Below are 14,065 nucleotides of genomic sequence, written 5' to 3'. Positions count from 1 at the left end.
CAACAAGAAAATTTGCTCAACCATGTTCATAGCAGCCTTATTCATAATAGCCAGAACATGGAAACAGCCTAAGTGTCCCTCAATAGAAAAATAGATAAAGAAACTGTGGTACATATACACTATGGAACACTACTCAGCTATTAAAAACAAGGAATTCCCAAAATTTTTGATAATATATTCTTAAGCTGAGTCTCACCTACTCAGCTGCAAGTCTCATCCTCAAAGTCTATGTCCTCTGCAAACATTAATACATGTAGTAAACTGAAAAACACCTAGGTCAGTAGGAAGAAGTGGATGGTATATGTGATATGTCCAAACAATCTCTCAGATGTGTGTTTTGCTATTAATCCATGGGGCACACTAGCAACTGTTTACATGGCATTAATCTACCTTCTGCATTTCAGAGGATTTAATATACTTCACAATAAAATCCACTATTATGATATCTGTCAGGCAACATCCTTCCTGGTGTTTGAATTTGTAAAAATATCTTGTTGCTCATCATAACATGCTGTTACTCAGGTTTTTTTTAGAAGGTCTATGATTATATAAACTAAACTACCCATATTCCTTGATAAGACAGCTTCCTGTCTTAGTATTCTGTTTCATCACCTAGACAAATGGGTTACTTTTTCCAAGCTGCTTATTCACTCTCCTTCCCTCTTTGTGTCATGTGTTAAGTGCTTCCTTTAGTCCCCAAAATCTAATTACCTCAAGTTATATTGTAGTACAATAATTTATTTGGTATTCTACACTCGCCATTATATAGTGGGGTGTTCAGTAGTAATATCTCATGGAGAATATTGTTAGGTCCCAAACTTCAAAGGGCTATGTGTATACCTACCAAAATAACAATCTGGGCTCAGGGTAGACAATAGACAGATTGTAGGCAAATAGATCAAATCTTACTGTCAGCACTATTCAGGAATCAGGAAATTAGTTTGTTTTCCAAACTAGTTTCCTTAGCTCCTCTTGCCTCTGGGGCATATGACTATGTATTGGCATGTACCTGTTCTATATATCTAAGTCCAAAGTTGAAGCTAGCTTCTTGGCTCTTCTCACCTCCCTCCCCCGTTTCCCCCCTTTCCCTCAAACTTCCAATCTGTTCCAGCTCACAGGCTTCCCCCCTCAAGCCTGCCCTATCCTTCCCTTTATAGTCAGTGTTCTTCGTTGCCCCTCTCTTCTCTGTGCTCCAGAGATATGTCCCTGCTTGGCCATTGCCAGCCTGCGCTGGTCCTCTGCCCTCAGAAGTACCCATGGCTGCTTTGAACTTCCCCAAATATCTCTTGGCTATTTGTTCTCTCATATCTACAATAAAAGCCTTCTATCCCCCAAAGAAACAAACAAGCCCACAATAACAACAGCAAAAAACCTTCTCCCACCAATGGAATAGTCAGTAGTTTTGTGATTTCACTACACCCTCACTTACAAATATAATGCCTGATTTAAAAAAAAAAAATAGATGCTTAGTATACATGTATACTATCTTGTTTTTCATATACATCTATATATCCATTGTTAATATAGCTAGTAGCCAATTAACAGGTGATCTGGAGTCTCATGTCATAATATGCAATTACAGAAGAGTTTTTGTTTACATTCTCTTCACTATGTCTCATTTTCCTCCTCTCCACACACCCCATTAATTTTCCTAAATCACCTTGAAGGAGAAAGAATTCATTCTGGCTCACAATTGGAGCATTCTGTCCATTATAATCAAGAAGCCACAGCAACAGGTGTTCAAGGGTAGTAGTCCAAGATCCTATAAAATCATAAGCAAGTTACATACTTCCAACACACCATGGCAAAATATAAATGCCTCCATTCCAAAGAGAAGAATGGAAGCATATCAATAACTGATTACACCGAAGTGAGGACACAGCTCATCAGAGAAAACAAAGGCAGTTTTAGGGAGGAAGTGTTTATTTTCGTTCCTAGCTTGAGAGTATACTACATCAGAGTAGGAGAATCCAGTATGCTAAAGCTCTAAGTACTTCCACTTAAGTAGATTTGTCCTTTTAGTCAGTAGAGGACTGGAATTCAGGAAATGCTACTCCCACTTAATAAGGTAGCCTTCCCACATCAATCTAATCTGATAATCCCTCACAGATAAGAGGTGTGTCTCTGGTGGGTATAGGTCTTGTCTGTCAAGTCGGCAATTGATGCCCTATCTCCAGTGATAGTCATTAAAGATAGAGTCTCAAGCATGCTAGACAAATGCCCAACAACTCAACCATCCCATCAGCCCAGTGTGATATCAGTGTATCAAAAGCAGGCAAAGTACTCAATATATTTCATGCACAAAATGCCCAGTAACTCTAAAGACATCTAGAATCTACATAAACAAAGATTATACAAAACTAATACTGTTAGTGTTGAAAAAAGACACTACATAAAGAGAAAAATGTTGTCTGAAGAGTTTAGAAGTAAAAAAATATTTCAGGTAGTTATCAGTGAGATTGTAGCAGATACTATTACTTTCTCATCACTCCTCTGGCCAAATCTGATGACTTGCAAATTAAAAAACTTGGCACAGCCATATCTAAAAGGAACAGCAAAAGTCATAATGCAAGCACAGCTGTCTGACAAAGCTCTAGCAAAGCTGAGCTGAGTTATGCAATCACTGTGATATAGCTCCCTTTTCACCTGGATCTCTACAGGTCACATGCTTTGGGGACTTTTATTATTTATTATTTATACAATTTGGGGATATTGGATTTATGGAAATTTTCTTATGAATCCGTTATGCTTCCTCCCAGGACCACTGCTTCTAAGCTTCCCCAGAAAAGTCCTGAGCATACTAACCCTCCAACTTTTAGGGAGATATCCTTATCTGGCCCTACGTGAAGATCTTCCTTATGCCCTGGAAGTGTGACTCAAATAAATATACCAGAGACTTCCTTAAGAAGCTCTAACCCAGACATACTCTTGGCACATCTGCCCCTGCACTTAACTCAGGAACAAGATAATCAGAACAAGGCTGGAGAGATGGCTCGGCGGTTAAGAGCACTGACTGTTCTTCCAGAGGTCCTGAGTTCAGTTCCCAGCAACTGCATGGTGGCTCACAACAATCTATAATGTGATATGATGCCCTCTTCTGGCCTGCGGGGGTAAAAACAGGCAGAGCACTGTATACACAATAAATAAAATCTTTAAAAAAAAATAATCAAAACAAAGTAAACTTAAAAAGGTAAACAATGTTCAGTAGGCTAGAGAAGTTGGAAGCAGATCAGACTAAAAGCCTCTTCCTTACTATAAAGAGTCATGTGGATAAATGATAAAAGAATAAAATATTAAGACTCCCCTTTCTTAGAAAAAGGAAGCTCACACAGGGCTACTGTTGTGTCATATGACCTAGGAACAGCAACAAACAAGAATAGACATATAATGAATTCTACAAATACATTAAACACTGTATTATGGCAGAAATCAAATAATAACTGTAGCAACTTTGGCTTGATGATTTTTCTTGGGCCTAATGACAATTTGAACTCTACTAAAAGTTGATAATATACTGCTTGGGACATGACAATCTGCCCAGGCTGGTTTGGATGTTTTCTTTCTGTCTAGTGTCCTTGAAACCGAAAGAACTACCAGCCTAAGAATGGGCTGTCATGCTTTGGCAAAATATGCCCTTTAAAATACAAGATTGTTAAAGGCTGAGTTTGTGTTTAATGATGGAAAATGATTGTAAAAGATAATTCTGTTCTGTCATGATTTATCAATGATGACTAAACTTACGGCCAAGCAGAAGTTGAAAGACATGTCCAGGGACAAAGATAATATGATCGATGTTTTGGAACAACATGCACCTATTAAGTTCTGTATAGGTAAAGAAGCACTCTGACTACCGATGCCTGTGCCTGACTCATTCCTTCTCCACTTTTGCATCCGCCCTTCTTCAGACCCCGATCTCACCCTAGCTGGCCCCAACATAAACTGAAGGAGTCGTTTCCTCACCAACCATCACCCAGAATCAAACCCTGTTATATAACTCTCTCAACATGGTGGGATACACGAGAACTGGCTTCTACTACAGGAGCCCTGGAATATGAAGACAACAGAAACAAAATAGAAGACACAGACTTGGGGTGTATCTGACCACCACAATAGAATACAATTCTGGCAAATCTTTTTGCCATAATTCTATTTGATATACATGAAAGTCTAGCTCACATTCAATGTAACAGGATTATTCTGTATTATATAATACTAAGAGATCACTGGGAGCCATGCAGAGGCTACCTGCCATAGGTATACAACATAAAACTTGTACTACCAATAAGACAAAACAATAGTAAACAAAATGGTTGGCATAGATCCACCTTTAGCAATTCAGATCAAGAATTTGAAAAAGGAACTTTAGAAGAAAATGAATAGATTTAAAAGAAATTGAAACAAATAAAGAAATTGTAAGTACTGAAAATGGGAAATATGAGAAAATTTGAATAAATCCCCAACTAAAATAACAGTAATGTTTTAATGACTTCTATAAAATGCTATAAACAGGAGGCAAGATTTTTTTAAAAATAGCAAGACATTAATAGCATAAGAGAAGAGAATCAACTGAACATGACTCATCATCAGAGGCTTGAGGTGTTTGCAGACTTGACTAAGTGGACGAAAGCACAGCATATTCTAAGAGTCAGCACTTAAAGGCAGGCATGGAGAATGCTGAGTTCCAGCTAGTAGAAGAACAGCATTAGTGTATGCCTGGGCGAAGGGAAGTGTGGATTCAAGGAAAACTAGAGAAAATATACACATTAGGGGCACAGAAAAGGAAGGCAAGTGAAAATCACAGGGTGAAAAACTGTTTAAGAATAAAATGTAAAATAGAAGAGCTGGAAATTAGGCAGCATCTATAGATGATATAGATTTATAAGATGATGCTTATAAGAGTTCAGAGAAAGAGAGAAAACAAGTAGCCCACGTTGTTTAACCAGTTCACTGTGATAAAATCAGAATTGTGAAGTTTAGGACAAATTAATGGTTAAAAAGTATAGAGAAGTAAAAATAAATTTGGAAATCATAATTGTTTAACATTCCCACATGTCTAAGTAGCATTGTCCAGCGCTTGGGACAATAGACAGACTTTGTATTACTGTCCTAAGATCCGAGCAGAAACTACTCAATGGAGAACACGTCTGACTTGCCTATGGGCTCAGAGAGTTCCGTTCCTGGTTATACAGCCTTATGCACTTGGGCAGAACTCATGAAAGCTGAAATGTATTCTTCACTTCTTTTTAGACAACAGGCAGGAAAAAGAGAAGAACAGGCAAAGGGCCAGGACAAGGTGTAATTCCAGGGTCACACTCCTGGTGACCTGCCCCTTGCAATTTCCCACATCCTTTATCTTCCTACTTTCTAGTAAGACAATCACAATATGCATCTATCTGAAGATTAGTCCTCTGCATAGGTCAGAGCCCATACTTGATTCTGGGAGACACAATCAGGGTTGTTCTCTCCTCACGTCAGGGATGGCTGAATGATGTCAACACAACAATCAGAGCTTGACAATCACTATCCTAAACAAGGAAAAGTAGAATCTGTGCCCATAGCATTTTTACATAAGATTAGAAAAATTGTCTGTAGCTATGTCCAAGAAAATAATATGTCAGTGTTCATGGGCAAGCAGCCCTTTGCCATTAACTGCTGAGACACAGATGATTCAGAAACATCAAATGGGAGTTTCATGCAGTGTGGAGGGTGAACCTTCATAGAAATATCAAGATTTCTTGAGAGACCACCCATTAGTTAAATCTCAGCTTTTCCACATAAAAATATTTAGACCACATTACTTGGTCTTTCTTACTTAAATTGATTTAAACATGGGACTACAAGAATATCTTTAGTATGATAAATCATTCAACTAATGAAATCCTGAGGGACTGGAGAGATGGCTCAGTAGTTAAGAGCACTGGTTGCTTTGCATAGGACCTGAGTTCCAGCACATCCATCTCCTGCAGCTCACAGCCACCTGCAGCTCTAGTTCCAGGGTGTCTGACGCCCTCCTCTGTCTGACACAGAAACTGCATGCACACAGTTTTAAAAATATATTCTTTCCATTCAATAATAGAGAATGCAAAGAACATGCCAGAACTAAAGTATATTGTTAATGAAATATTTATATTTATACAAAATCCTATGACCTCTTAATGGGTAATATAAAAATCAAATAAGAACCCATATCTTCTCTTCAAAATTTATGATAAAATTAAAGCACATCTTGACTTTGTCTTTCAAGCCAATCTACTAAAAAACTGCCCACAGGTTAGCACTGTACATCCACTTTTGAGATGCACAAGCAAGAGGAGCTATGACTCTTTTCCTACAGTTAATGTGCTGAAGAACTTCAATTTGTGTATTGTTATGTGTTTTCTTTTTGTGAGAATATGGGCTAGATAACTAGAAAGGAAATGGAAGGGTCATTCAAGGTAGTATGTGCTAAATTTGCAGAAATATATCAGAAATATATGAATGTTTCTGAACTTGGTATACAGATGAGGCCATGGGAAAGTATGTGCCAGCTCAAAGTTCACCTTTCTTGTTTTTGGATCCACTTGATCTCCTTTTGTTGTCTTATTGCTATATTGAAGAGATATGGAGAAAGCGGGCAGCCTTGCCTAGTCTCTGATTTTAGAGGAATTTCCTACTCAGATCTAGCCAAAGGACAGTACATTATCCAGTTATGTGGAGAGTGGGGACTGACTCTAAACTGAACCCTAGTGCCCCATATTTGACCATTTCCCCCTTGGTGGGGAGTCCTGGTAGTACTCAGGGAAAGAATAGGAAGGCTACCAAGATGAGACTTGATAGGCTGTGACCATATGGTGGGGGAGGAGGTCCCCTTCTGTCACAGTCCTAGGGGAGAGGAATAGGGTGTAAGAGGGAGGGAGGGAGAAAAGGAGGAGAAAAGCAAGGAGATAACAATTGAGATGTTATCTTAATAAATAAAAAAAAAAAATCAAAGTTCAACTTTCTTACTCTTTAAAGAATTTTTTAATGATATCAAGTTAATGGTTTAAGCAGGTACATTAAAATCTCTTATGTAAAAATTAAGTACATATTCATTTCATCAATCATAGCTTTCATCTCAGATATTCCTCTACAAGGTGGCTTCATGTCATGTATGTATATTACAACCCTTCACATAATGTGTCAGATTTTATGATGGTGAGTCACTATATTGCCCAGGTCCGCCTTAACTTTTGAGCTCAATTGATCTTTTTCCTCAGCCTCTGAGTACATGGGTCTGTGTATTTATACATATTATAAATATTATATATTTATATATAGTATATTTATATATAACTTATATATAATATATTATAAATATATTATGTTTACATTTTAAGCCAAATATAATGGTGTATATACATACATACATACATACATACATACATACATACATACATACGGGTTAACTGATCAGCCAGTCAGCCAAAAGAAATATATACAAATATATACATACATATATATAATTATTTTGATATTACAACAACTTAAAGTGACATTACTACTATTGTTATCATCTATGTATATGGTGTATATGGTGATGTGAGTGTGAGTGTGTGTGTGTGTGTGTGTGTGTGTGTGTGTGTGTGTGTTGGTCAGAAGTTAATAGTAGGTGTCTTCCTTCAATTATTCTCAATCTTATCACTTGAGAAAAGCAATCTGACTGAATTTGGAATTTGGATCTTGCTGATTTGGCTGGACTAGCTGACCATTTAACACCCAAATATGTATGTATATATGTATTCATGAATGGATGTGTACCATTATGCTTGACTTAAACTTTTAAACGTAGAATATATTTGTCAGAGTTGGTTTGGTTTATTTTCTTCTAATTCTTCTAACACCTGTGTTCATTCTGACTCTTAAAAAATAAACTATCCTTCAGAAGTGCTAAAACCTAACAAAAGTTTAGATTAAAAACAGTCCATTGAGCTGAGTATTATGTTTAATGCTTGTAAGTCCAACCTTTTAGAGCCTAAGTCAGGAGGCTCTCACGAGTTAGAATGTCATTTTGGCTACATTAGTGTCAGTATAGGCAGGGTTGTGGGTATATAGCAAGACACTGTCTCAAAACAAAATGAACATAAAGTAGTGCATTGCTTATCCACATGTGTTTCCCTTAACTGTCCTCAATGATAGTGTCACACTCATAGCATGGTAATAAAAAAGTGACATTGCTGCAAAACTAGTCAGTCTATGCTTGGGATTCCATACATAGAAGTGTGGTGTGTAAGAGTTCACTCTATATAAAGAGAAAATGACTGATGAAGATTTGCCTCCTATAAATCTAAGTAACCAGTTTTATAATTGTGATATGTTTCATCAGCACACAAACCATTCTGTTACTATTTCCCCGTCACATTCTTCTCTCACCTTTAGCCTCTTTTATCACCTGATTATATATGCATACATATACAATTATCAAAATAATGTTGTCACAGATCTTGGGAGACAGCTCAATCAATAAAGTTCTTGTTGTGCAAGCCTGAAGACCGGTTTGACACCCAGCACAAAATGTAAAAGTGAGGTGCAGCTGTCTACCGGTAATCGTAGCACTGGAGGTGGGGAGGTCAGAGATAGGGGGATTTGAGACTCTAGCCAAGTCAGAAAGATCTAAATTCAGCCAGTAATAAGATGGGGAATAATTGAAGGTCAACACCTGGTTACAGGCCTCTGACTGATGAATGCACACATTCTCTTCACCATGTACACACACATACACAATGACAATAACAGCAATGCCACTTCAAGATGCCACATGAAGAAAATAATTTAGTACGGATAGCAGAAAAACAAATGTTTTCTTTGTTTATCACTATTTTTATAATTACTGATCATACCTGTTTGTAGAAATAAGCATTCCAGATTCACTTTAAGAAAGGCATTGCCAGTTTCAGGCCAGCCTGGTCTACAGAGCAAGATCCAGGATAGCCAAGGCTATACAGAGAAGCCTCGCCTCAAAAGAAAATGCCATTGCCTCTACTAAGAGATCGGAAGAAAGCCCTCAAATTTTATAACTTGCTTGTTCTAGAGTTGAGCGTGCGTGCAGCTGATATTTTTTGTCTGTGCCCTGGTTGTTATTCATAGGGTGGTTGGCTTTTCAAAGAAAGAATTTGAAGCTGAAATTAAATATAGTTTGAAACATTAATATTAAACTTTCTCAATTATAACTATCAAACAATAAATCACTAGCTCTGTTTTTTTTAAGATCTATAAAAACTGAAAGAGGAAACTTTATTCTTTTTCTGACACTGCATAGACACATGTAAAAAATTAAGCAGCCAAAATATTTTTGAATGCCAGGCTGTGTTACTGAAGTTGAAAAACACAAAGTGTTATTCAAACCTGCTCCATGGATGTGATTTATATAAATTGCCATAGACTTCATCAGTCATAGTATAAATGCTCAATAATCTGTTTTATAAGGTTTTAAAATACAAGTCATTAAACATATATTGTTTGAACTTAAGCCTTGAAGTCTTAAACTTGAAAGACCAGCAGTATGAGAGTTAAATTTTTGATGTCCCTGTCACTTATTATTAATTATTAATAATTATAGAAAGGAGATCTGTAGTCAAGGTAACAAGAAGCAATAAATTGAATAATTCAATCACAAGAAGCTTTGGCCTGTCTGCTTGCATCCCCACACTGTGGGGTGTGCCTTCTGTTCTCTTGGGCATCCAAATCAAATCATGCTTTGACCTTCCTTTCTTTACCTTTATGAGAAATGCTATTTCAATAGACCATTTGCATTCTCTGGAAAAAAGTTTCACAAAACAGCCATAACTTATGCTTCTGTGACTATGGTCAGTCAAATACATTCTATGATTTCTAAATTAGTTTTCTCGACAGTGGCTTTGAAGTAAAAATAAATATAGAGTTGATCTCCAGAGATGAGAGATTGTAAGAGCATAATTTTGCTGTGTTCTGACTTTCTTGAATCTATTGTTTTAACAAGAGGTATCTAAGAAAGCTATATATTTTTTGTTTATTTTAAGAATGCTTGCAGATACTATTATTAATTCATTTGTAAACAAAGTACAGTATCTACAACCATAGAGACAACGTATGCAGAAGTCTTCCATTGTTACAGATTCAGTTTTTCAGAATTGGGGTGCATTGCTTTTAAGATCACTGTCTATGTCACTAGTGTGCATCCTGTATTTTCTAATAAGACAATTTCTCTGAGTAAACCTGTTTGCTCAGGCACATTTGGCAACCATACGGAAATAAAATAAAAGATTTGAGGTTTTTCTGTTGTTGCTGTTGCTGTTGCTGCTTTGATCTCTGCAATGATGTTAGTTTTGCCTATACTTAAGCTTCCGGTGGTATGGGGGATGGGTATAACCAATAACAAACTAGCTAAAAAAATTTCTTAATAAATTTTTTAGAAAGTATTATCTGGTGTTATAGTCAGAAGCCAGCATAGTTTTAAATATAAATAGCTAGTGTACTTGGAAAAAGATTGTGAGGATTTAACAAAGTTTTCTAATTTTGTTTTTTCTTTTAAAAAAAAATCCAAGGGTATAGTTAACACAAGCCACAGGAAAAAATACTATATGATCATCTTTGTCTCTTGTTCCAAACAAAAGGAAGATGTTTGAAATAAGAAGGGAAATATGAAAGACACAATGACAAAATATTTAAGCCTATGAAGAGAGATTTGATCTGTACCAACTCATCTTAAATCTCCAATATATCTACCACATTGGAGAAGACATACCAAATATCAGTAGGTCAAGAAGCTAGCTGCTGAAAGTAATGTCTTACTTTCTACACAGGAGAATGTAAAAGATAGACCCAAGAACTAATGTCAGGGCACAAGTGACTAAACAGAAGGACAATCTGTTTCCCAAATTTTCTTGCACCTAGATCAGTGGTTCTCAACCTTCTTAATGATGCAAACTTATAATGTACTTTCTCGTTGTTGGGGTGACCCTCAGCCATAAAATTATGTTTGTTGTTGCTCTATGACTGTAATCTTGCTACTATTATGAGTGATAATACCCATGTTTTCTGATGGTCTTGGGTGGACCCTAAGGTGAAAGGATCACTCAACCCCAAAGGAGCGGCAAGCCACAGGTTGAGAACTACTGTTCTAGACTCTACATTCTAAAGAATCACAAGGAAACGATTAATTTCTACTTTTTTACTTTTCGTACAATACAGACTGAGGCAACACTCACAACCTCTGCACAAGTTCAAGCCAGTAGACCTTCCAGCATGGGATCCCAGCACGAATCAAGAAGCTATTTGCAAGTGGTACCTGCTGGGAAAAGGAAAGTTAGTGTCCCTGGGCATACCAATCATACTCCAGAGCAGGCCATATACCCAGGAGTACTTGTTAGTTTGCTTTTTGTTTGTTTATTTGTTTGTTTTTTGGTTGTGAACTTAACGAGTTTTAGTACATCCATCCCACCTTCACCTGAGAGCAGTTCAGAGGTATCAAACAGCTGTACCATTGGAACAGAAAGCTAACATGTTATCAGTAGCAAGTGAGCAGAGATTCCCACATTTAGAGTAAGCAGAGAATAGTAATCAATGATTCACTACAGAAGAAGCACAGGAGATGTTTACTGCTGCAGGGACATGACACTTACTCCATATGAAAACAGTGTGTGAGGTTGTGGCTAGCATCTAGATTTATTCATTTTGGCTTGCTCTGAACCCATTATTTACCAAATGGGATCTTTTTAACATATGGATTATTGTTTATTGCTTTTTCAGTATCTATGCTCCTTGTCTTAAAATTCAATATAAAGACTTCAATCACCCATTTAATAGGTCATTTATAATCTTAAGGCAAGACCGATATAGAGACTATTTTCCACTTGGACTACTGTTAAAGTTTTAAACTGTGAGTTTAAAAAAAAACTAAAACTTCCAAAATTGGTATGACTTACAAAGATAAGATATTGAGTCCAATTTCTCAAAATTAATACTGAAGAGCTGTGTTTTTCCTTTCAAGGTGATTTGTGAATTCATGTGTATGTACATAGGCCTTTATTCCTCTGGGCATATTAATGCCAAATACCAAATGGGACAGACTCCATCACACACACAACTAAATCTCAGAAACTAAGGGCAAGGGGAAATATTGACATGATCGTGTGTGTGTGTGTGTGTGTGTGTGTGTGTGTGTGTGTGTGTGTGTGTGTGTGTTGTGTGTGTGTGTGAGAGAGAGAGACAGAGACAGAGACAGAAAGAGATACAGAGAGACAGAGACAGAGACAGAGAGATGGGGAAGGGGAGAATGAGAGAGAGAGAATTGTGTATGAGAGAGAGAATGCCAAAGTGACAGAATTTCTCTACAGGAACCAGAGCAAGTGGGAGGAAGGGGCCCCACACTTTTCACGTGACGAGCAATAGTCACTAAATTCCATATCTGAAGAAAAGACCTTTGGGGACAAAGAAATTTTCAGATGAAAGGAAGCTAAGAGAGTTGGATGCCAGCAAACCTACCAGTGAAGAGTGAATAATGAACACAAGGTACTGAGATGTGGGAGCACAGGCCCAGAATGGAGTCACGTGACGAGAATCCTGCGTGCTTATGAGAAAATTCTAAGACATGATGCAAGTGTTGTGATGTTAGTTTCCTTTTTTTTTATTCCTCTTTTTAAAAATTTTTTTTATTAATTTATTCTTGTTACATCTCAATGGTTATCCCATCCCTTGTATCCTCCCATTCCTCCCCCCCCCCCCATTTTCCCCTTACTCCCCTCCCCTATGACTGTTCCTGAGGAAGATTTCCTCCCCCTGTATATGCTCATAGGGTATCAAGTCTCTTCTTGGTAACCTGCTGTCCTTCCTCTGAGTGCCACCAGGTCTCCCCCTCCAGGGGACATGGTCAAATATGAGGCACCAGAGTTCATGTGAAAGTCATACCCCACTCTCCACTCAACTGTGGAGAATGTTCTGACCATTGGCTAGATCTGGGAAGGGGTTTAAAGTTTACCACCTGTATTGTCCTTGGCTGGTGCCTTAGTTTGAGCAGGACCCCTGTGCCCAATTCTGCCTATCATAATGTTCTACTTGTAGGTTTCTAGGACCCTCTGGATCCTTCTACTTTGCTATTCTCCCATGCTTCTCTCATCTAGAGTCCCAATAGCATGTCCTCCCCTCTGTCCCAGTTTCCTGGTAAGTGAAGGCTTTCATGGGACATGCCCCTTGGGCTAGTATGCAGATATAAGTCAGTTTCTTCTGAACACTGAATTGTTCTCAGAGAGTGTTTTCATGCCCCTCCAAGGTGTAGCAGATTGGAGGGAGTTCACCAGATTATTCATTAAACTGACTATGGTTATTTATATATGTGCCTGTATGGAAAAACATTTTCTTGCCACATGCAGCTTGCCTGCCATGTGGAGCTTGCCCTTGTGAATGTACACTTTACTCATGTGACTCTTCTTAACCCTCAGAGTATAAATTGTCTGATTCTCCAAACAAAGTTGGCTATTGCATGTAACCTTAGACGGCCTTATTTACCTGCTCCATTCTCTGAGGTCTCACTGCTCTAGAGTGGTAAACATTGAGAGGTTAAAAAAAAAAAAAAAAAAAAAGGACCCTTGGACCAGGATGACCCTCCATGCCTGGATTCACTTTCAAATCTCTTGCTGTTTAGCTACAGAGTGGCTCAATATATATATATATATATATATATATCCCATTTTAACCAGAGGTGTAGTTTTGTGGTGATATTCTTGCTGGGCATGCATGAGGCACTTAGTTCAATACTAGAACTAAGTGAAAAAGATAATAAAAATAAAAAATAATCGAAGAATTCTGGAATGCGTAAGAATGAAGATAAATGCAATAGACTATGCTTCCTTTCATGACTCTGAAAATTCATTTTATAACTGAAAGAAAAGTTATGCCGCCATCTGATGAGGTGCTTGATGTGTGTGGAAATAATACCCGGGGCTATTAGATTATAACACTGAAGCAGTTAAAAGGCTGTAAATGGAGGCAAGCCTTCAACGCTTCACTTGAAGTGGTAAAGTGTGGATACCAAAAGCTGCAATACGTTACAGTCAAATGCTATAAAACTTTCAGT

This window comes from Acomys russatus, chromosome 24 (genome assembly GCF_903995435.1).
Source record: "Acomys russatus chromosome 24, mAcoRus1.1, whole genome shotgun sequence".
In the NCBI taxonomy this organism is placed as follows: Eukaryota; Metazoa; Chordata; class Mammalia; order Rodentia; family Muridae; genus Acomys; species Acomys russatus.
The sequence above is the reverse complement of the archived record's forward strand: the minus strand, read 5'-3'. Positions refer to the sequence as shown.